The sequence below is a fragment of the Pan troglodytes genome, chromosome 4 (assembly GCF_028858775.2).
Source record: "Pan troglodytes isolate AG18354 chromosome 4, NHGRI_mPanTro3-v2.0_pri, whole genome shotgun sequence".
NCBI classification, from domain to species: Eukaryota; Metazoa; Chordata; class Mammalia; order Primates; family Hominidae; genus Pan; species Pan troglodytes.
Window position 1 is genome coordinate 27205365 of NC_072402.2, and position 23793 is coordinate 27229157.

The window sequence follows — 23793 nt, forward strand, 5'->3', positions numbered from 1 at the left end:
AAGTTTTTAGATGCATTTTGCATAACTAATTTGACCAACTATATTGGCAAAGAAATGTGGAAACACAATAGGCAAAAGCAGTCTTTTAAAACCACCCATCAATGTTCAATTTCCTACCAGCAGTAATACAAATGTTATCAACACATGTGTAACCTCCCTTTACTACAGTGAGAGTTGTTTGGGTGTCCATGCACGGGAGAAAAGAATCCCAAGAACATACATCCCTCTTCCCAATTTACATTTTCAGTATCCTGAATTTAAGCTTGCTCAATGAATCTGACAGGGAGTGCTACTGAAGTCTCAACTCCAAATAAATAGTTTAAAATAAAAAGTTGTATAAATATTAGTCTGTGCCAATGGTGCGGTTTGAGAGGGAGTGCTATAAACACAAAGTAAATTAAATGGGATCTACTTTTGTGGGGTAAAAGCCTACTTAAACTGGTTATTATAGAGAAAATTTTGTTGTGTGGTGCGACAGCACGTACCCATGTGGCTAACCTACAACTGGTAGAAGAAACAAATCCCACCCATACCTAGGAGCGGTGCCACAGCCAGACCACAATTCCTATGAGGGATGAACTTAATTTGCTGAAAATGAAGGCCAGGCTCTGTTGCAGCTCATTAGCTGGTTACAGACACACTGCAAGAGAAGAAAGTGGAATTTAGTCGATGTTCCAACTTCTACATGTGCTGTGAATAAAACAGACTATTGTTTTTTTGATAAAGAAGTATTGTTTTGAATGTGCAGATTGGCTAAGTAAAGCCAGCAGAATTTTTTGGCCAAATATAGTCTCTTGCTCACTCCTAAAAATCCTAGCTTTCAAATTAGGAGCTGAAGTCATTGAAAAAGAAAAAAAAAAAGTTTACATTCCTGCAGCCTGCTGCAGCAAAGCCAAACAAATGTTTGGCTTAAAGCTCACTTACATCTCTTTCATGAGCCTTTTTTTTAACATGGAAGTCTGAAAAATACCATTTCTTTTATCGAGTCATTTAATGCCAAGTGGGGAGTGTGTGTGTGTGTGTGTGTGTGTGTGTGTCTGTGTTTATGTGAGGACACGCACACTCAGCAACAGTACTATAGGGTCAGTGTAGTGGTTTTAAAGCATGTGGGTCATATTTGAATTTAAAGAAACCATGGTTTTACAGCTTCTGGCATAATTTAGGTCACAGTCACAAACTGTGATTTTTTTAAAGCATCATTAACCACTGAATGGACAAGGAATGTGTTATTTTCAAGGAGTTTCTTTGGTGCCAGTTCAGGCAATAAAAACTTAAGGACAGGGTCAAACTGGGAGGGTAACTTTGTATGTAGTTGCCCTCCTGATGCACTTTTTTACCATAAAAATTGGATGGTTTTTGGCCTTCAGTCTCTAAGCCCAAAGTGGATAACATGAAGTAACAGCAACAATTTGTTGGAGGCAGGCATCTTGATGGTCAATTTTTGTATAGTCAGTAGGACTAGTGATTTGGCACTCTGAAGAGTCCATTAAAGTGACAAAATTGCAGAACTGAATAAGCAGTGGTCTAGTATTTTTGGGTTCACAGATTCTCCTTCCAATATTCTTCATAGATCAGCCAAATTTTTGCTAGAATACAGTTGAGTTTTGTTATAATGATGACATTCATATTAAATAAATTCCCAGTCTGAGAGCAGAAAATGAAATGGTTTAAATCAAACCTCTTTCTGAGTCAGGGACCACTGACTGACAGTGTGTGCCCAGACCTGGGGAAAGGGAAACAGAGGGAGCCATGTGAACACCACTCTCATCGCCCTCTCCCAGCTCACTACCAGTTTTGCATGCTGATTGGGTTATTTTGTTGGCAGGAGTAATTTGCTAGTGAGGGTTGATTTCCCAAGTGCAAATGATTGGTGTGTTTGAGGCATGTCAAGAGGAGGAGAGCAGAGAGTAAGTCCTCCTGGCCATACTGTCACATGATGGGTGGCTGAGGGCCTCCTTAGGCCAATTCTAGTTCCCTTCTCAACCTTTAGACACTAAACAAACAAGTAAGTATTTTCATTACAGAAGACAGTTGTTATATGGAAGGAATAAAATGAAGCATTTACTATAAAATATTATTTACACACTAAATTAGTTTTCAGTGTATTATTAAAAACATTTTTATCACATTCCTGGAATTCCCAAGCTCTTCAGATGCCACTTGGGGTTTGTTGTTGTTGTTGTTTTGTAGTGGGATTGGCTTTACCAGAATTTTACCTGCAGAGATTTACATACATAGCTTACATCATCAGTATAATAGTGAACACATTACCATCAGAGGAAGACCAGAAGAGATGTCTTTATTGTACATTTTCCCAGATATGCCAGATATCAATGCTTACACTTTTGAAGAGTGTTTTCATACAATACAATCTACCAAAGAATGTTTTTAATTTATATCAAAACCTCTGAAAATTAAATGTGGTGAGGCTATAAGAAGAACAAAGAAGGTCACCTTTTGAGAGAATGGATGAGGACTGCCTTCAGTTCTAAACACAGGATCACCTCATTAACGAGATGTGCCCCCAGACATGCATTTTCCAAATAAATATTTGTTGAGTACATAAACAAACACTTTAATTTTACCATTTTTATTAAATAGTTTCTAAAATGCTTTATAAATGCCCTTGCCTCCTTAAAAATTGCTTTTAGAATGAAAATGTAATTATTTTGTCTTGTGTCATCACTGTGAATACCCACTGCTGTGTTACATAACCATGTGTCTTGTCTGCCCTTTAAGTTGGTTGCTTTCTCTTTCAGTTCCAGGTTCTCAGTTAAGATGTTTCTACTGCTATGCTGTGCCTGTGTCTAATAACATTTCGCATTCTTCCAATCTGTTCTAAAATAGAAAAAGATCTTTGTTAACAATTTATGCTAAATAATCATCAATATGACTGTGGATGAAAGGATATATAATTACAATTAGATAGGAGAAATAAGTTCAAGAGATCTATTGTACAGCATGGTGACTATAGTTAATGACGATAGATTACATTATTTAAAAATGAAAAGATGGTGAATGTTAAGTGTTCTCAGTACAAAAATGATAACTATGTGAGGTAATACATTTGTTAATTAGCTAGACTTAACTATCCCACAGTGTATGTATACTTCAAAACATCATGTTGCGGGCTGGGCACGGTGGCTCATGCCTGTAATCCCAGCACTTTGGGAGGCTGAGGCGGGTGGATCACAAGGTAAAGAGTTCAAGACCAGCCTGGGCAAGATGGTGAAACTCCGTCTCTACTAAAAATACAAAAATTAGCCTGACGTGGTGGCAGGCACCTGTAATCCCAGCTACTCGGGAGGCTGAGGCAGAGAATTGCTTGAACCCAGGAGGTGGAGGTTGCAGTGAGCTGAGATCGCACCACTGCACTTCAGCCTGGGTGACAGAGCAAGACTCCGTCTCAAAACAAACAAACAAACAAACAAACAAACACACCCATCATGTTGTGCACAATAAATACATAATAAAAATTTTAAAAATAATAAATTTTCTAGAAGTTTTATAAGAGCACTTTCTGCCAAAGAGTTTTAATTGTCAGTATTCAGTATTCAGTACTACCAGATCAATATTCAAGCAAGTAAAGGACTATTGGAATCTACAAGTCCTGACCACCTCTAGGCTACTTCAAAAAGTCAAGGATTACATATTGCAACTAAAATTCTAGTTAATCACCAAATAAATTTTCCCTTGAAAAGCATTTAAGTTTTGAGACTAACTTATATCCTAAGCTTCTCAGATCTTACCTCATATTTGAACATAATTTGACAGTTTACAAATAACTTTCACATAATGTACTATTCCATTTTACCTGTATAACATGAGTATGTTTGACTTTTTCAGGTAACAAGGAATAGAAACATATTCTGGTTACTTTAAATTACTGCAAGGCCTTACAGGAAAGAGAGGAAAACAAGCATCTGTAACACAAGCCTAGTGAACATTAGAGATCATTCAGGGATGCAAAGATTGTTCAGAGGGCTGAGTCCTCATAGCCTGCTTACCCTGTTGTCACTTTTGCAGAAAGGACATGTCTCTGCCTTTGCTATGGCTTCACCATCATTCTCACCCATTTTCTTATTTTAGTACATTCTTAGTAATATTAAAAGCTATCGAATAAAATTTTAAAAATATTTTTAAACATTTTGTTTTTAAAACATATTTTGTAAAATGTAATTAAAATACTGCATTAAATATTAAAGTATCTTTAAACTAGAAAACTGTTACGAATATTTTCAGTACTGTATGAAAGATTAAATGGTGTATCCTTTAAATAACCCAAAACAAAGATGTCACCTGATTATTCCTACCTCTCACATACACACACAAAATGATTCACAGGTGAAAGTATTGAGCCTTTGAGTGTGAAACACTTCTGGCAAACCAAAGATAACTTTACCTATTCTCCCTAATGTTCCATGTATGATTGGTGTCCGATTAAAGATACATACATGAGATGATAAGACTTTTATTTGGTCTAGAGAAAGAGGAGCTGTTTAGTCATGGAGCTCAACTCTCACAACAGAATGTCAGTGTCTAGTCACCTTGCAGTCTTGACTGCAAACTGAGCACTCTCTTATTATTAAGTACTTTCACTTAGAAGAAACCACCTTTCATAGAAGACAGACTCAAAAAATCTCAACCAAAAAACAAAAACAAAATGAAAGACAGGGACATAAAAGTCAGCAAGAAACACTGAATATTCTTCGGGGGATGAGGAAATGTATAGCCTTCGTTTTACGATTCCCAGACCAAGTCTACTTTTGTAAAGCAATAGTCTTGGGATCTTGAGAAAACGAGCAACTCAAAAGGAAGTGTGGTGGAAATTTCCAAAACACAGAGAGTCTGTCTGGATAAAAACAGTGAAGACAGGCTTCTATATTTAATGACAGGGCCTGGGTTGCCTGTCTTCTGTGATCACTGGCTCTGTGTGGTACACTTTGGTAAGTTTATGATGGTGTAATCCCCTGATGAATGAAGCACTCCCTTCCCTTCAGTGCTGTTTATTCTTAGCTTATGCACACAAAGAGCAAAAAAAGTTGTCAACAGCGTATCCAGTTTATACACTGAACACACTACTAACAGCCAGCTGACTCAAGTGAACCAAGAAGTTCTTGTATCCTGAACGTCCTTCCTTCATTCATTCACACACACAAATATTTACTCTGCACCTACTATGTGCCAGGCACAACAACAGAAGAGGTTAGTTGGGGAAAAGTGTAGAACAGGAACATGACAGTGGTAGAGAGGGGAGGAAAGAGGAAAAAATAGTTTCTGTTTGTATTAATAAAGGGGGAGATTGTTTTCCTGACATCCTGTAAAAATCTGTGAGTCTCAGTCATATTTAAAAAGTGTTCATTTCTGATTTGAACCATAATATGCAGGGAGATGTCCCTGTGTTGGTTCGCCCTTTATTACTGCTCCTGAAATTCTCATAGGAGGTGAAAAATACATCCATACTAGTTCTCTAAAACAATTCAAAACTTAAGAATATGCAACTCCATATATTTCAAAAGCAGAGAATGAAGACAATAAAAAGACTTATTGTTTAAAAATTAGCCATTTGATAATTATAAAAATCTCTTATGTGTCCATTTTACAACTGGAAAATAAACATATTAAAGTAAATATGATCATAGCACCTAAATTCTAATACCTCTGATGTAATAGCTTGGGAGAATAATTGGAGGAGAATGGAAGAAAAGAAATTTTAGCTGGAATTTGGAGTTGTGGATCATTCTATATCTTTAAAAATGAAGTTCTGCCCTTAGGGAAAAAAATCAGTGGTTCTGGCCTATAGCAGGCTGTTTCAATATCATTCTGTGCATTGGGACAACTGAAATAGCATTTGTTCAGAAATGTTTCAAGTCATGATTTCTAGAAGTCACCCCACTTATCATTATGTCAGAATATTTTTCTTCAGTCCATTAGAAGCAGGCTCTGCCTTTATGCTGCTTTCAAGGATTCCAAAAGTTCACTCACAATGCCAGACTACAATAAAATTCAGCATAATGTGAACCACTCAATGATATTGCCTTTCCTTATTGCCTTTCAGTTACACCATTCTAAATGCAATAAAGAAAAAGTTGTTCTGTATGGAACAGATAGAGAAATGAGTATCATTCCCCGAGTTGAAAAGTCACAGGCTGTAATACACTAACAGCTTAAAGGAGAATTTCTCATATCGGTGGTTGGTTATGTGTGTTTGAACATCCGAGTAACCTGAAATGCATATAAGATGGCCGATTTCAAATCACGATGGTTTTTATTTGGCATGCATTCCACAATAGGCAATAAAGCAGTGCCCCCGCCAGCTGCAAATGTATCTATCTGTTCTTCTGGAGAGCAAACCCAAACAGCACTGGGGTCATAGGAAAAGAGAGCTAGTGGCCACTCACACTGCGGAGCAGCCCTGGGAAAGTGCAGCGATTCTTTCTACATCGTGGCTTGACTCTCAACAACAGGTTGGAGCTATTCAGGAGACCGTAAACCCAGCAATGCCTTTCAGTGATGCCAGTGGGGCCCCAAGTGATCTTGGGCAGTTTGCATAGAACCTTGACACAATCTGACCTGTCCCTCTGCATGCATTAGCCTGAGGTAAGTTTCTTGACAGGAAGGCAGGTGCACAGGATGCAGCCTAGTTTTCTGTGTCTTTTGTGGACTCTCAAGCAAAGCAGGAGCTTGAGGATAGCAGCGCTGATCTTTGTAGGTGATATTAGATGCATTCCAAACATAAAAGCCAGATTTAAAATACTCAGACTATATAATGGTTATTTTACATATGGTCATCTGTTTATTTGAAGATGAAAAGAGGCATTGTAGGACAACTCTTGGCGTATAAATACCAGTAACCCCAGTCATTATTTTAAGTGTTTCCTTTACTTTCAAAGAAAAAAAAAAAAGCTAAGCAAAAAATAAAAATAAAAAATAAAGCAACTCAAAGTGACATTTTAGGAGTAATTATATTTTGAAGTAACTTATCTTAAGATATGAATGATTCTTGTCCAGCTCACATCTTGTGTAGTTTTGTGTAGAATTCCCACTAACAATCCCTTTGCCCCCGTACTTAAAATAAACCCATCTATTCCTTCTCCCAGAAAGAAAATAACAAAATTCTCAATGGTTGCAGTGAAATTATCCCCTGTGACATGAGTGAGTCATCTCAGCCACTGCAGGCAAACTTGAAAACTTGTTCGTTGCTTTCTTTCTAGAGGACCTGCATTACTGCCATCAGACTGGAAAACATGCAGCTTTACTTCACTTTATGCACCAGACACTCTGAAGAAGTTTTCTTTAAAGTTACTGCTTGCACATAATTGACTTTCACCAAAGAGTTAAAGCTGCAGATGCACAGAAAGGAGTTTGTCTTAAAAACATTTTTAATTTCAGTTAAGAGTTTTAATATTTGCCTCAATGGGCATTTCTTGTGACTGTTTTTTCCTACAAAACTATTAACTCTGCAAAATAGCAAGCCTGATTCTGTGCACTTATTTAAAGCATACATATTATTAAAAAAAAGCACCCACATTTTCTCATACCTTTGCCAGTTGATCTTTAATATTTAAGAAGTCATACTGACTACCCCAATTTTACAGGTATTTAGTAAATGTTCATTTGTTGAAAAATCATTGTGAAGATTTTATTAATTAGAATTTACCAGTCTTACCAGTAATTTTACACAATATATTCATTTGTTAACAGTTTCTTTTTCTTTTCCATTCTACTCTATTACGTTTTTAAGAGATGCAAGTTCCATAATTTCTATGTATGAGGTACCTATTTGGTGGATTGATTCCTTAAACTATATCCTTTTTATTTAAATCAATAAAAAGGTATAACAGAGTACCTATTATTTATGACACATTTTACTTCATGCCAGTGAAATGAATGATTTTTTATAAAGTTAATCCATTTTTGCTGAGTTATTTTCAAAAACTTTCTCCAAAAATACATCTTAAATACTGATTTTTCATTTTTCTGAATATATATTAGATGTCACATGCATTAGAGAAATTTTGAGTTACTCTAACATGAAAAAAATACCTACCAATATTAATGGAGTTCTTTAAAATTAAGAATCTCACATCTTTCCAGTTCGAGACAGTATATTTTCTGACACAGGTTTTCAGAAACACAACAGGAAACATTAGCGAGTGTATTACACATCCCTCTTAAAGGTGTCAGTGCTTCCCATTGTCTGTAAAAATCTAGAAATACAATAAAAAGGAAGCCAAGAAAATCTATGTACAATGCCATATGCTCAGCCAAAAATAATTAAATCTTAGACTCAGGCCAAAAAAAAATTACCAAATGGTTATCTTGGTGGGATCAGCTCCCCCCATAAAGACTGCAACCAAACTGATGACCTCAGAGAGATAAGCTATCCCTTTGGCACCACTGCTCAAATGAGAAGCAGAACCAAACATCCTGAGACTTGTTTTAAACAAAAAACAATATAAAATAAAGAATCAGAGGAACTGAAAGAAACTTTAGAGCTCATTGGTGATAAAATCACCTATTTTCATGGAATAAAATAAGAGCTGGAGAAATCATAACATTAGGTATTATTTAGATATTTTCATTGAAGACTACAAGCTCTGAAGACTCCAAAGAGCAAAAAGAATCATTTCAAACAGTTGACAAATAATGAAAATAATGTTTAATTCTCAAAGGGCCTTAAATTGGTCCTCAGTGATGGCCATATAGTCAGCATAGTTGCGACAGCCCTGGCAGTGGAAATTACTGGATCTTGGAGATGATGTTTGCCACCAAGATGAATGGCAGAGTTTTGTCAGTTACCCAATTCACTGAGATGGAGGAGAGAGATGGTGGGAAGCAGGCCTTCCCTCATGAACCTGCACATCTTACTTATGAAGCCATGTGTTGTAATTTTATCTAAGCAAGAAGGAATGCACATAAAAGTGCCTGAATTGTACCATAAGAGCTTGATCTAAAACACAAGCATGGAATAGAGTAATAAATTATCACAAAGTGGAAAGCGGTAACACTAGTAGTTCAAAATTCATAGTCAGGAAAGCAATGCTATACACTAAAGCCGCAGGAGCCCCAGACATACTCTTATCTTGGATAGCAGAGCAGTACAGAGACACACGCTCAACCCTGAAGAATTTTGTCTGTGGAAGGTAATGACAACCAGTGACAAAAGTAAAGAAAGTCACAATATGGCATTTTAGGGGAGAATCATTCATTGGGTAAGGGAAATTGTCTCCATTGCAGTTCATGGCCTAAAGGACAATGCTTCTGTGAAAATTCTACAGCTTTTGTGGTAATCTTTCCTGTTCCTTGAGCTTCCAAAGCCATTGTCAGTCTGGGAATTTCTTTGAAGATTTCCAATAATCCAGCTACAAAATCCAGAGTTTCTAAAAGTTATCACCTCAAATTTCCATAGTCAGGTTGTCAGAATTTGTCAGCAGTGGAAGATGCCAGATAGGAATGACTATGCCCTGAGACCTGGCACACCCAGTGGCCTGGCAGGGCAAGTATTGGAGGTGCCTACGTTGCAGGTGAAGACTGGGCTTGTCTGGGAGCTCCACGGTGAACTAGTGAGAGCTCCAGGGATTCAGAAGCAGGAGTTTTTATATATATGTATAATGTATGTGTGTGTATGTGTGCAGGGAGATATTAGTGATGTCCCCAAATGCTAAATTCATATTTTTACTCTGTGTTTGGATCTTCATGTATGCTCACCTCTAAAGGTCACACTAAGAGTTTGAGAAATAGGATGGTATGTATTTAACAGAACAGATTCCAGGAAAAGAATCTTGAGAGAAGAGAGACAAAAGGGTCTCTCTTCAGACAAATGGTCTGATGGGGTACAGAAAGAGGCAAGAAATGTCTGAAAGAATTTGGAGGTAAGGCCAGACTAGGTAGAACTATACTGAAATAATCCCACAGTCTAAGCCTTTTGATCTATTTTTAATAGTATTTTCTTGGACTTTCTAAAATTATGTTATCAGCTATCATGTCTTGTTTCTTTCATTTGCCTGAATCTGTAATCTGTGATTGCAAATTTGAGTAATTTGCCCCTTTAATCTTCTAAAAACATAGAAACAAACAAGCAAAAGCCTGTTAGAACTACATGTAGAATAAGAATAGGCTCTGTCTGGGTAGAAGAATAAAGGGCTATTTTACCATTATTGATATTGTGAACTATTTTTCCTTTGCATTTTTAGGCTATTCTCATTATTTCTTGATTCCTAGCTATAGTGTCATGTTTGAAATTGACCACTTGTTATATGAGGTATTAGTATTTTAGGCTTTGTTGATAATTTTCTCTACAAACTTTAGTTCTGAATTGCATGGAATACTTTTAAATAAAAATGGTGGGCATATGGTTCTGCTACTTCTTTATAAATTGCAATGTACCCAAATTAGCTTTTCTATATGAAGTGTGATGCTAAAAGCAATGATTCTAGCCCCACAAACTAAACTGCACAAGAAGATAAATGCATCATTTAAGGTAAATGAACCTTGTAAGGGCTATTGAATGTCAATGATATGCATGAAGAGCATTTCATTTGTAAATAGATTTCTCAACATGCCTGATACGAGAGATTCTGATGACAGGTGGACTCTCCATAATGATTGAAGCTGGGGCACAGATATTCTACAAAGTTACATCTCCTTTAACAAACATTTACATAGCACCCTATCATAAACCAGGCACTATGCAAGGTCCAAGGAATACACAAATGGATTCGATATAATCCCTATACTCAAAAGGCTCACAGCCTAGCTTGGAAGATAAGCATATCTTTAAATACTATACAGTATAACACAGTATGCATAAATGCCAAAAACAGGGATAAAGTGAAAGATCTACTAATGTCCTTGGATGTTCAGGGAGTATTTCATCAAAGATACGTCATTTGAACCCTATCTTGAAAGATTTAGTACATGTTTCTAAGGCAGATAAAACTGAGATGATTTTCTGATGGAGGACATTCCAGCTATGGTCATAACATGATTAGTAGGTGGTAATTCATAACTTGGTACAGCTATGAAGAAATAGTATGGAAGAGTCTGAAAAGTAGGCAGTGCAAGAAGTCTTTATGCGCCACATTGAGAAATCTAGACTTCATCCTGTAGGTGACATCAGGCCCTTGTAGCTTCTTAATCATAACGGATAACCTTGTCAAAAGAATAAAATATTCAATTTTTCAATCTTCTGTTGTACTTACTTTCTACCTGCACTTCTTGTACAAGTCCTTACACATTACCATTTCCCAAAAATGCAGTCAGAGCAGAATGGCCCTGAACTTATTCTAGGAGATTCGGTCACTGGAGAGAAAGACTCTCCTGTCCACAGATTATTTATTTTAAACCTGATTTCATTGCCATACCCCGACGAGTACTTTGCAGCATAGCCAATTGATATAGAAACCAACCAACCAGTAAAATATTTCCCAACTCTAGAAATACTCAGTAAAAGAGATTTCATCTTGCACATCCCAGGAATATACAATAAAACTTTCATATAAGTATTTTTTGTATGATTGATAACATCACTTTTGTCTCAGGAAATTCTCAGTATCATGAGAAAGTTCAAAAGCAAATGAGAAGCCTTCACACTCTCCAGTAAATCCAGTCACCTTGCAAATTGGAGTTTTACCATTTTGCAGAATAATAGGATAAAGAGAAGTACATTTATTTGAGCTATTAGGTTGGTGCAAACGTAATTGCAGTTTTTATCATGGAAAGTAATGGCAAAAATAGCAATTACGTTTGTACCAAACTAATAGTTACATAATATATTTCTGATATTTCCTGGGAGTCCACGAAGAACAACTTATCCTCACTTCTTGAAAACTATTGTGTCAGGAGGTAAACTCAAAATGTTTATTGGAAAACATGATTATTGGGTATACTCAAGAAAAGAAATTTCTTTTTAAACTGTATAACCAAATAGTGGTTTTATTTTCCCCAAACTCTTTGCCTTTGTCTATCAACTGATTAAACCAAAACCTTGGGAAGATATTGGTAGTGAGAAGATCTGAGCTCTAGACAGATTACAAACTTTTGGAATTAAAAACAAAATTAAAATTAAAAATAGGGCTAAGACCAGAACTTCACAAATGTCCTAAGTGGTACATTATTATCTTATTTCCAGTCTATAAGCTGTTATCAAGAGCAAAATGTCATTATCAATATAACCCTAAGGAAAGTTTACAAAATAAAAATTTGTGAAAATGAAAACTGGCAGCTAAAAATCAAAGCATATCCATGTTTTTCCTGTCTGCATGCTCTTATCTATTGATATACATTTTGATTTTCTGTATTTACTCTGACTCTTTTTTTATAAACCACTTATTTTTTTTAATCAGTTGCTTAATAAGAGGGTCTAAACACTCTATGGGAAATTTCTCCTTTCTTCTCCCTTGGCTATGTAAAAATAAAGAAGCTAGCTGTGGCAAATGTTTCACAAGAATTTTTGTTTCCCAAAATGTTAAATGGAACGATGTTAATAAGACAGGAGTTAAAGGTTATCACAATTATATAGATTTTCATTTTTTATACTAGCAACTTTTTGCTAACTTTTCAAATTATGTGTTGTTACCTTGACCCATTTTTTAGATGCCTCAATGGATCTGAAAGGCAGTAATTTGAGACTTAAAATTTGAACATTCAATTGCAGTATTTTTAGTACAACATAAAGGTGTTCACAGGAAAATGTGAATCTAGATTAGACAATAAAGAGTTGTTTTATAAAAGCAACCACCTTTTCTAGTTCAACTCTCTTTTCATTCTGAACTTTTCCGAAAAGAATTTTTTATCTAATATTTTAAGATAATTACATGCTCATGGCCATTGGATTAATTTTTTTATTAGTAGGTTTTCAAATTGTGTTCTTCTGCTAGTTACAAAAATGAAAATATTTTAAAATTACATAAGCCAAATTAACTTTACAGTATAAATGTATACTTTTAAAATTATAATTTAAAGCACAAAGGCTTCTGACACCTTACATGGTATTCCAATTCCTACAAGAAATTGTTGAGATTCAGGAATCATGAACCATGCCTAAGTTCTTGGAAACTATGTGTCTGCTATGGTGGCTGTTGGCTCCTGTGAATGGAAAAAAGTGCCACAGAGAATTTCAACCAACTTGAAGCAACTGTTCCAAAGAATGTGGCTTAAGATTTTCAAAGACAAGTCAGACACTTAATGCATGCAGCTGTACTAGAAGGTGACCAAGAATAAGAATAGATGAATCAAATAACAAATGCATTACCACGAGGCTGGTTTGAATTGCCAGAACTAGCTTAAGTTTTGTATTTTTACCTGAAGAGCATCATATTTCAAAAGAAACAATTAAAAACTGATATAGACAGAGGACAAATTTCTAAAATGAAAAATGGTCATTAAGATGGTAAATAAACTGATGTCCAAAAAAAAAAAAGGAATCCGAGGTTATCAAAAGTTACCTTGACTATAGGAAATACCTAAATCTTGTATGTTCTTTTGAGGATAGCACATATGACAATTTTAAATCACACTGAAATTTAACTACAAAATTCTTCCAGAATAAATTAGCTTCCAAAAATCAAACATTTTTCAAAGAGCCTATAAAAAAAAAGATAAGTGTGAAGTGTAGGCCTTCTGTGGAATCATCAAAATCTCTTAGCTCTTTATTCTTTTTTCTAAAAAGTTTCTCTGCTGAAATATAATTTAGAGAACATGCAGAAAATAAATTTAGGATAGTCCAAACAAGTATGATGCCTGAAGCTCCAATAACAATTTAGAGACTATAAATGTTATTAAATTTCAACCCATCTTTTCCTGGTGAATGCAATTCATTATTTCCTAAGGAAACAAGTCTTGACCAATACCATTGTGAATTACTTCTATAAATTAAATACGCCACTTCTATAGAAAACTTTAGGTCAGCAGCAGATGTTGGTAAATTCCTACAGAAATGCATGCCCAGAGAATGTTTTTTTTTTTAAATGGCAGAAATCTGCTAGCTATTCCTGCCTTATCTGCAACAGCTGAGCAATCTTTCAGTGCCACGCGGAGACGGAAAACTTGGCTCAGATATAGCGTGGACAAGCTTGCCTTAATCACATTGCTCTTTTACATGTGCACAAGGACATCAACATTGACAGTACAGAGTAAAGCAGCCATTTGCTGAAAACAACTGTCAACGTTGTCAAGTTTTTGGAACCTCTTATAATGTGATTTGTATGACAAATCTTGTGGCATTTTGTTTGTCAGCAACAGTAGTGAATTTCCATGTATCTGGGAAGGCAGGAGAACAGTTCAGAAGTGAATTGGGATTCTTTACACAGACTGTATTAAAGGAAAACAGTGATTAATTTTAAAATGACAGATTTCAAATAGATCTAGAATTTTCAAAGTGGAATTTCACTTCAGATATCGCATAAATGTGTTTTACTCCTTGGGCTCAAACCTTGAAGAATTGCTAGAGTCGTTCAATTTTCCTTTGTTGATCTCTAAGTTTAGAAAACTGTTGTAAAAATATTAATATTTTCAAGACTCGAATCTGTAGCAGTAATTAGCAGAGGGTGTTCTAAGCGACAACAGTAGGTTCATTCCTTTCTTTAAGAACTAGATGCTCATTGGCCATAAAGCTCATGAAATCAGTTGTAGTCAGTTAAAACTAACCTAGTGCACAGCAGTGTTATTGAACAATACATCTATTAAAAGACCATTATAGAGATCTCATGGTTCATTACTTTTTCAACATCATTCCTACTTATCCTTACTTCGCGCTGTGTTTTTCATATAGCTACTCCTTAATGTGTTTCATTCATCTGTCCTCAGCCAAGGTCCTCCTTCATGTGGGTGGGATTAGCTTGGACATGCTTATATAATGGACCATGAATGACCCCTCCTTGCACATGCCAAATTACCCTTGGATGCCTGACACCAGTATCCTAGCCCAGCCAAGAAAGTCTCAGGTTCTTCACATCTACACTAATTATTGTTCCTTTAAAAGAGATCCTTCAAAGTCTAATGAGAGAATCTTTCTTTTTTATGCTTCCTTCCAAGTAAATATGTGTCAAGAACCCCAGAAAAGATATTCTCTCCTTCTGTTAGGATCCTTTTCCCCTCTGATCAAAGCTATGCTCAACATAATGTTTAGGACCACCCTTATAAATATTAGGTACTAAAAGATTTTTTTTTTTCTCTCTATTTTTTTTTATTATTATACTTTAAGTTTTAGGGTACATGTGCACAATGTGCAGGTTAGTTACATATGTATACATGTGCCATGCCAGTGTGCTGCACCCATTAACTCGTCATTTAGCATTAGGTATATCTCCTAATGCTATCCCTCCCCCCTCCCCCCACCCCACAACAGTCCCCAGAGTGTGATGTTCCCCTTCCTGTGTCCATGTGTTCTTATTGTTCAATTCCCATCTATGAGTGAGAACATGCGGTGTTTGGTTTTTTGTCCTTGCGATAGTTTACTGAGAATGATGATTTCCAGTTTCATCCATGTCCCTACAAAGGACATGAACTCATCATTTTTTATGGCTAAGAAGACATTTATGCAGCCAAAAGACACATGAAAAAAAGCTCATCATCACTGGCCATCAGAGAAATGCAAATCAAAACCACAATGAGATACCATCTCACACTAGTTAGAATGGCAATCATTAAAAAGTCAGGAAACAACAGGTGCTGGAGAGGATGTGGAGAAATAGGAACACTTTTACACTGTTGGTGGGACTGTAAACTAGTTCAACCATTGTGGAAGTCAGTGTGGCGATTCCTCACGGATCTAGAACTAGAAATACCATTTGACCCAGCCATCCCATTACTGGGTATATGCCCAAAGGACTGTAAATCATGCTGCTATAAAGACACATGCACACGTATGTTTATTGCGGCACTATTCACAATAGCAAAGACTTGGAACCAACCCAAATGTCCAACAATGACAGACTGGATTAAGAAAATGTGGCACATATACACCATGGAATACTATGCAGCCATAAAAAGATTTTTTTATGGAATGGAATTTTTAAAATGATAGATAAAACTGAGACACACTCTAATTGAAGGATTAATATTTTGTTTCAAACTCCATAATAACCAGTTCTCCCTCCTTTTTTTCTTCATTTTTCTGGAAAAATACTGAATGAGGTGCCTATAGTAGCGATAGAAGTATGATGCAAGCTACATAAGTAATTTCAACTTTTCTAGTAGCCATATTAAAAAGTAAATAGAGGCCGGGCACGGTGGCTCACGCCTGTAATCCCCACACTTGGGGAGGCCAAGGTGGGCAGATCTGCTGAGGCCAGGAGTTTGAGACCAGCCTGGTTAACATGATGAAACCCCATTTCTACTAAAAATACAAAAAATTAGTCGGGAATGGTGGCCCGTGCCTGTAATCCTGGCTACTCGGGAGGCTGAGGCAGGAGAATCGCTTGAACCCGGGAGGCAGAGGTTGCAGTGAGCTGAGAGCACGCCATTGCACTCCAGCTTGAGTAACAAGAGTGAAACTCCATCTCAAAAAAAAAAAAAAATTAAATATAAAAAGAAGAAACTAATTTCAGTAATACTTAACCCAATATATCCATAATATAATGTAATCAATATAAAAACTATTTATTAGATATTTTACATTCCTTTTTCTTTGTACTAAATATTTGAAATCTAGTGCATATATTACACTTACAGCACATCTCAGAACTAGGCACATTTCAAGTGCTCAATAGCACCATGGGGCTAGTGACTACCATATTGGACAGCAGAGTTCTAGAGACCTCAGTTCTAATACTACTTGGTCCACTAGGTTATGTGACTTTAGCTAAGTCTCTTTTTTACTGAGTCTTATTTTCCCCATCTATTAAAAAGACTTTAATAATTCCTGTCCTGGTTTATCTTTGAGTAATTTGTGAAGAGCACATAGAAAACTACACTTAAAAGTAGTTTAAAAATTAGTAAGTTTTCTGCAGTTTTTAATTTTTGTTGCTATTTCCTCTTTCCCAGAATTTCCTCACTTTCCTTAAAAAAAAACCTCTGACTGCTATTTAAAATCATACATGGTAAGGTGTGCTGTGTTTTATGGTTTAAAAATCTACTGTCAAATGCTTCCAGTGCCAAATTTTTGCTCCTCTCAATAGCAACTTGCCTTCATAAAATCCTAAGCTTAGGATAATATCAATAGCCTGCCTTTTCTGTGATGGTCACTGTTTCTAAAAAACACTCACATTCTATAGTTTTGTTCTTTTCTCATCTTCCAGTTGTGTTTTGATAATTCTAGACTAGAGCTTAGCTGTGTGTCAAAGATATGTAGACCTCTCTGTACCTACATTTATTTTAAACATCCAGTGTATTTCCTACTTATAAAAATACTAAGAATGGAAAACTATGTACAGTCATGAGCCACATAATAACGGTGGCCTCGTAAGATTATAATGGAGCTGAAAATTCTTATCACCTAGTGATATCGTAGCTATCGTAATGTTAGCACAACACATCACTCACGTGTTTGTGGTGATGCTGGTGTAAACACACCTACTGCACTGCCAGTCATATAAAAGTCTAGCACATGCAGTTATGTACAGTACATAATACTTGATAACGATAATGAATATGTTACTGGTTTATATATTTACTATACTATATTTTTATTGCTATTTTAGAGTGTACCCTTTCTATTTATATATAAAAAAGAAGTTAACTATAAAGCAGCCTCTGACAGGTTCATCAGGAGGTATTCCAAAAGAAGGCACTGTTATCGTAGGAGATGACAGCTCTGTACGTGTTACTGCCCCTGAAGACCTTCTAGTGGGACAGATGTGGAGATGAAAGACAGTGATATTGATGATCCTGACCCTGTGTAAGCCTAGGCTAATGTGTTTGTGTCTTAGTTTTTAACACAAGAATTTTAAAAGTAAAAATACAAATTTTAATAGGCAAAAAGTAGAGAATAAGGATATAAAGAAAAATATTTTTGCACAGCTGTACAATGTGCTTGTTTTAAGCTAAGTCTATCACAAGAGTCAAAAATTAAAAAATAAAAAGTTTATAAAGCAAAAAAATTATTGTTAAGCTAAGGTTAATTTATTATTAAGAAAAATATTTTTTATAAATGTAGAGTAGCCTAAGTTTACAGTGTTTCTAAAGTCTACAGTAGTGTACAGTAATGACCTAGATCTTCACATTCACTCACCACTCACTCACTGACTCACCCAGAGCAACTTCCAGTCCTGCAAGCTCTGTTTATGGTTAAGTGCCCTGCACATTATAGTGGAAGCACAGCTTCTACTATAATTAAATTCTAATTGTTTCTAAAGTTTAGGAAGGATAAAATGGTTAATCTCCATGGTGACAAAAGGAAGCCAGGAAAATAAAGTACACACTTGTATGAACTGTAAGGAAATAAAGTACCTTTTTTAAATCTTTTATACTGTATTTTTACTGTGTCTTTTCTATGTTTAGATATGTTTAGATACACAAATATTTACCATTATGTTACAATTACCTACAGTACTCAGTACAGTCACTTGCTGTACAGGCTTATAGCCTAGGAGCAACAGGCTGTACCACACAGCCTGGGTGTGTAGTAGGCTGTACCATCAAGGTGTGTGTAAGTCCACTTTATGATGTTTGCACAGCATCAAAATACCTAATACTGCACTTCTCAGAATGTAACCCTGTTGTTAAGTGACAAATGACTATATAATTGTTGAACTTTCAATCCATATATTTTCAGTACAACTTAAAGGTATTGACAGGAAAATGGATCTAGATTAGAAAATAGTTTTATGAATGCAACCACCTTTTCTTGTTCAAGCCTCTTTTCATTATTAGTTTTTTCTGAAAGAACTTTTTAGCTAGTATTTTTAGTTAATGACTTGCTCATGAGTAGGAAACCCTGCCTTATACACTCACTGTCCTATTTCTTTAAATTCTGAAAACATCCTTGACATACAATAATTCTTACTGGCTTTTCTCCTCCTGATCATTTTAAACTCATTACCATTCCTTTCCTCCTTTTCTCTTCCCCCCTCCGACAGTCTCTCTGTCACTCTCTCTCTCTTCTCTCTGCCTTCTCAATCTCTTCACCAACTGTGTTCTCAACAGTCACCACACTGTTTTTCTTTTTTGACCTTTTCTTGTGTATTCGCTTATATTCAGTATCTGGCAGGCTGGTAAGTTGGCTGTATCAAAGGAGCTTTGAACTTTTTGCTTGTTTGTTTACCAACAATAACTGTCCTATAAACTATAAGTATATAATTAAAATATATTATAAATTCAACACGTAAAATAGATTGTTATTTAAAAATCTTATAAATTAATCTAGCAGCATCTAGTAGTATCACTGGCTTCCCAAATCATCTACTATCCCAGCAAAACAGCAATCTATCTGAACAGTGATCTAAACGTTTTGAGGTTTTTTTTAAATGCTTTTGAATATGATCTTAATCGCCATTTCCAGTGGTGTGTCTACATACCAGCTGCAGCCCTGCTGATTAGAGCATCAATACCAATTGATTTTCTAGCACATACTTGCAATATCTATTGTATCTCGTTGAATACTATTGGTATTTAGCTGAAGCTAAGAGGGAAGAAAAAGATTTTGTGTACAGAACACATGGGTCCCAGAGAGTTTCATAATTCCCAGGAGAATATGAGAATCAGGTACTCGATGTCAGACTAAATGGTTTCTTATGGTTTATGTGTTTGGTGACCACAGCCTCAAATAATTCTCTTGCCCAGAGCCAGGGTTACTCAGCTGTATAATAACCTCTAAAGTCTCTCCTTTGAAAAAGACTCAGGATTCATGACTTTAATTTTGCCACTGATAATATGAAAAGTATACTCTATATAGTACTGAGCAAGCATTCACTCTCAGCTTCCACTGTAATGAAATTCTAATTGTTTCTAAAGTTTAGGAAGGATAAAATGGTTAATCTCCATGATGACAAAAGGAAGCCAGGAAAATAAAGTGACACACTTGAATGAACTGTGAGGAAATAAAGTGCACAACATGCGATAATGCCATGACTCCGTGTTATTGCGCATTTCTGGGCTGAAAAGATATGGCTTGATGGGTAATTTGTCATGCTGTGCAATAGAGAACAACAGTAAAGAGACTTCAGACAGAAGAAAATTACACAAATAGTAGGGTGGAAAGGTATAATTGAAGATGGCAAAAGATTGAAAGAAAGACATTTAAAATTACTGTACTGACCTACTAAATGCACTTGGGCGTGGAATCCTGGCCTCACAAGAAGAGGCATTAAATGACTGCGGGCTGTGACACTACTGCAGAGTAATGCCAATCTCCCGAGCGCTCGGAGAAGAAAAACACAATGCACAGCCTGATGGAACAGTCTCAACCTGCTTTCTTAATGAGAGGAGCATGGGTTTCTGATGAACTTAGATATATAAGTTTCCTAAACTAATTCGTTTGCTTAAATTATGAATACATTTAATTTATTAAAAATATTTTGGGAGCTTAACTAATTCCTTAATTTTCTGAAGTCAATAAATCTGCACGTTATAAAACTGCAAAACAAATGGAATATCTCTTTAAACGGATTCACACAAAAGGAACGTGCTTTTCATATCCGGTTAAGTTTCTTCAGGATTGAAGAGTCCGAGAGATCAGTATGACATTGTGCAAAGCACGTTCATAACTCTGAGAAGCAGAAGACACAAGCGGTATCCCCACCTCTTCTGCAGGCTCATTAATCATGTACAGCTCTGGGCAAGTCCCTAAACCTCATGAAGCTCAAGTCCCCTTCTCTGCATAAGGAGAAACATGGACCAGATATTTTCTAATGATCTTTTCCAGTCCGTAATTCTATTTCAAACAGCAGACGCTCAAAAAAACCTTCTCCATAAATATTATTGCCATTTCCTTCCCAGGGATGTCCCAACCACGCATACTTTGTAATGGCTGAGGTCAATCATCTACTTTGTTCCCTTAAATTAAAGAAATGTGCCTCCTACCTATCATGTAAGATGATTGCATGGAAAACATAAAATTCTTTGAGATGCCAGTTAATTATTAAGTTCTTCCCATTTCTAACATATAATGAATAATCACAACTTATCTTTAAACATTTAATTCTTAATGACAATAAAGAACTTAGTATAGGAATATGACATTTCTTTATATAAAGGAAAATGCTATCCTGATGATTATACTACATTAAAAAATGAAGTGGGAGTATTTTTGCAATTCTTATTACAGCTCTCAAGACTCTATTGCCCCATAATTTCTTCCACAAAGCAGAAATCTTAGGTTATAATCTGTGTAATCCTCCATGAATTGCTCAAAAAATGTTTTCCAATGGGAAATATCTTGTGTATATTACTGGTAAGGTACAAAATGGAAAATAATATATTTATAATAAATGAAAGTGATTTACATTTTTAAAAATAATCTTTAACTTGAGGAAAGTTAAGTGAGCTAAAAATAAAGTATTGATCAATATAACTCTTCTGTCTAGATGACATTGTAAGAAATACATTCAATTAAGAGTCTTCAAACTTGTAAGGGTAAAACAATTTTAAAAGATTAGAAAGACTGCTTAACATGGGCTTGTGATATACTATGGGGAAATATTTAGATATGCCTTAGAGATTTTTAAAGGCCCAATAGGCAACCATGCTGTACTTAAACAAAAATCGGTACTTAAAATCAAAAAAGGTACTTAAAATCACAAAACTTACTTAAAATCACAAAAGGTACTTAAAATCACAAAAGATACAAAGGGTACTTAAAATCACAAATAGAATTCTGTACTTAAAATCACAAATAGAATTCTGACTGAATTTCATCATGTGACATCATTATACTTTCTTTCACTATTATATTCTTTTTCTTCAAGTTAAACATTTTAGACTTTCAATATTTGTTATGTTTTATATTTGCAAATTATAATACTGATGATAATGAGCAGCAGGTACTATTATACAACTCTCTCCAAAAATATCTTTTCATTAATTCATTTCAATATATGATGCTTAATTTAAAATTTCAAGTGGAAAATGCATGGTAGTGGAACCTAGCAAAATCTTGTCCCAACTCCCAGGGTCTGGTTATATTGGTACATCACATATAACAGGATAGACATAAAGTTAATTTCTGACTAATGTCAATAAAATAATCTATTAATTATTTAATTTAAATTTACAAAAATCATAAAACTAGAAGAAATACCAGAAAGTCACCTAACCTGGGGCTTTATGCATATGAGATTAATCTTTCAAAGGATGTGGTGAGCAAACACTCAGTCCTTTAAGACACAAAGATTCATCCAACAAATAAGAGTTTTGATGACTGTTAAGGTCTCTTCCAGCTCTGGGATTGCAGACTGCATGAAAACACATAATTACGTTAAAGAAAATTCTATTCAAAACATTTGGTCATATCAGAGTCAAAAACTTCTCAGAATCCAGAATCCACAAGACTCAGTTTTAATGCCCACACTTTATGACTATTTTATGAGACATCTAATCAGGGCCATGAAAGCTATTATTCTTACCAGTGTAGGAATGAACAGATCCAAATGCCGTCAACTATTAAAATAATAATAAACCACTCACTCACTTACACATTTCATGAACACTTACTATCATCTACTATGTTCCAGGCACCGGGCCAGGCACCAGGTATAGAGGACAATTACACAGACATGACCCCTTTCAGGGTCTAGTAGAGAACAGAGAGTTGAATGAGTAACAATGGAGTGTGGTGAGATGGGATAAGTCACATGAGCCCAGGAGTTCAAGTCTGCAGTGTGCTATGATCACATCACTGTGCTCTCATCTCTTAAAAAAAAACTGGGATAAGTACAGGGAACTGTGAGACCATATAAAGGCTCTGTTAAACCTAAGGCAGATAAGGTGTAGCTGAGACCTAAAGAATGTGAGCAAGGGTAGCTGCTTTTACGCACCGTTGCCCTCTCATTTCTGCATCTTTGCATATAATGCCCTCTCTCCCTACAATGCCCTTCCAACCTCTGTCTTGATCATCCTCTTGGATTCAGTGTGGACAGAACCTCTTCAAGGAATCCTTCCCTTAATCTCCCACATGCACTAACTAGTCTGCAGTGAATGTCCTTCCCTCTTCAATGCTCACTGAACCAATACATAGCTGCATCCACCATTTCTGTAATTGCCTGTATAATCCTGATCTCTTGGGCTAGTAAAATCCAAGAAGAGGTTTCTTTGAAGCTTCTGGGGAAGCTTTTGTAGCTCTTCTATAAAAGTCCCTTTCACTTGATAACTTTCTTGCTATTAGCCACTGATGAAGCTGGTCCACAGAGAGGGCAAACAATGGAAGGAAAATGAAGCCCAAACTACTGGATTCAAATGACCCTGGATTCCACCACATCTCTGAACTTTCAGTGAAGTGAGCCAACATATATCTTTATTATTGAGGCCATTTGGATTTGTGTTTTCTGTTACCTGCAGGCAATGGCATAGTGACTGATAAAACAGTATGGATGGGAAGCACGCCTTTTCCCTCAGCATCTAACACACTATTTAACACATATAATGATTCAATAAATGTTTCACGAATAAATGAACTAGGGAATTTAATTAAAATATCAGATAACAATGAAACTATCAATTTTATTTCCAAATATAACTGAAACCAAATTGTTTTCAACCACAATTTTTAAAGGTGGATTAAAACTCTATTCAGAAAGCCTGACATTTTTAGAGGGTTTTGCATGTTGTAAAGAAAATAAAGCTTGACTATTTACAATAGCAAAGACTTGAAACTAACCCAAATGCCCATTAATGATAGACTGGATAAAGAAAATGTGG

The 23793-nt window shown here is 35.7% G+C and overlaps 1 protein-coding gene across 12 annotated transcripts in view; it reads right to left on the reverse strand.

The window, feature by feature from the left end:
- The window catches only part of LOC129143943 (uncharacterized), a 689383-nt gene that overhangs the window by 634273 nt on the left and 31317 nt on the right, over window positions 1-23793 (reverse strand). For 8 of the 12 annotated variants that reach the window (XR_010156873.1, XR_010156872.1, XR_010156871.1 and 5 more), the window contains exon 1: window positions 534-15163. The exons of 1 other annotated variant lie outside the window; for it this stretch is intronic. The gene's annotated coding sequence lies outside the window, so the exon portion shown is untranslated. Of the gene's footprint in view, window positions 1-533; window positions 15164-23793 lie in introns of those variants that run through there. 3 more of the 12 variants (XM_063810329.1, XM_063810328.1, XR_010156865.1) reach the window with 2 other exon arrangements.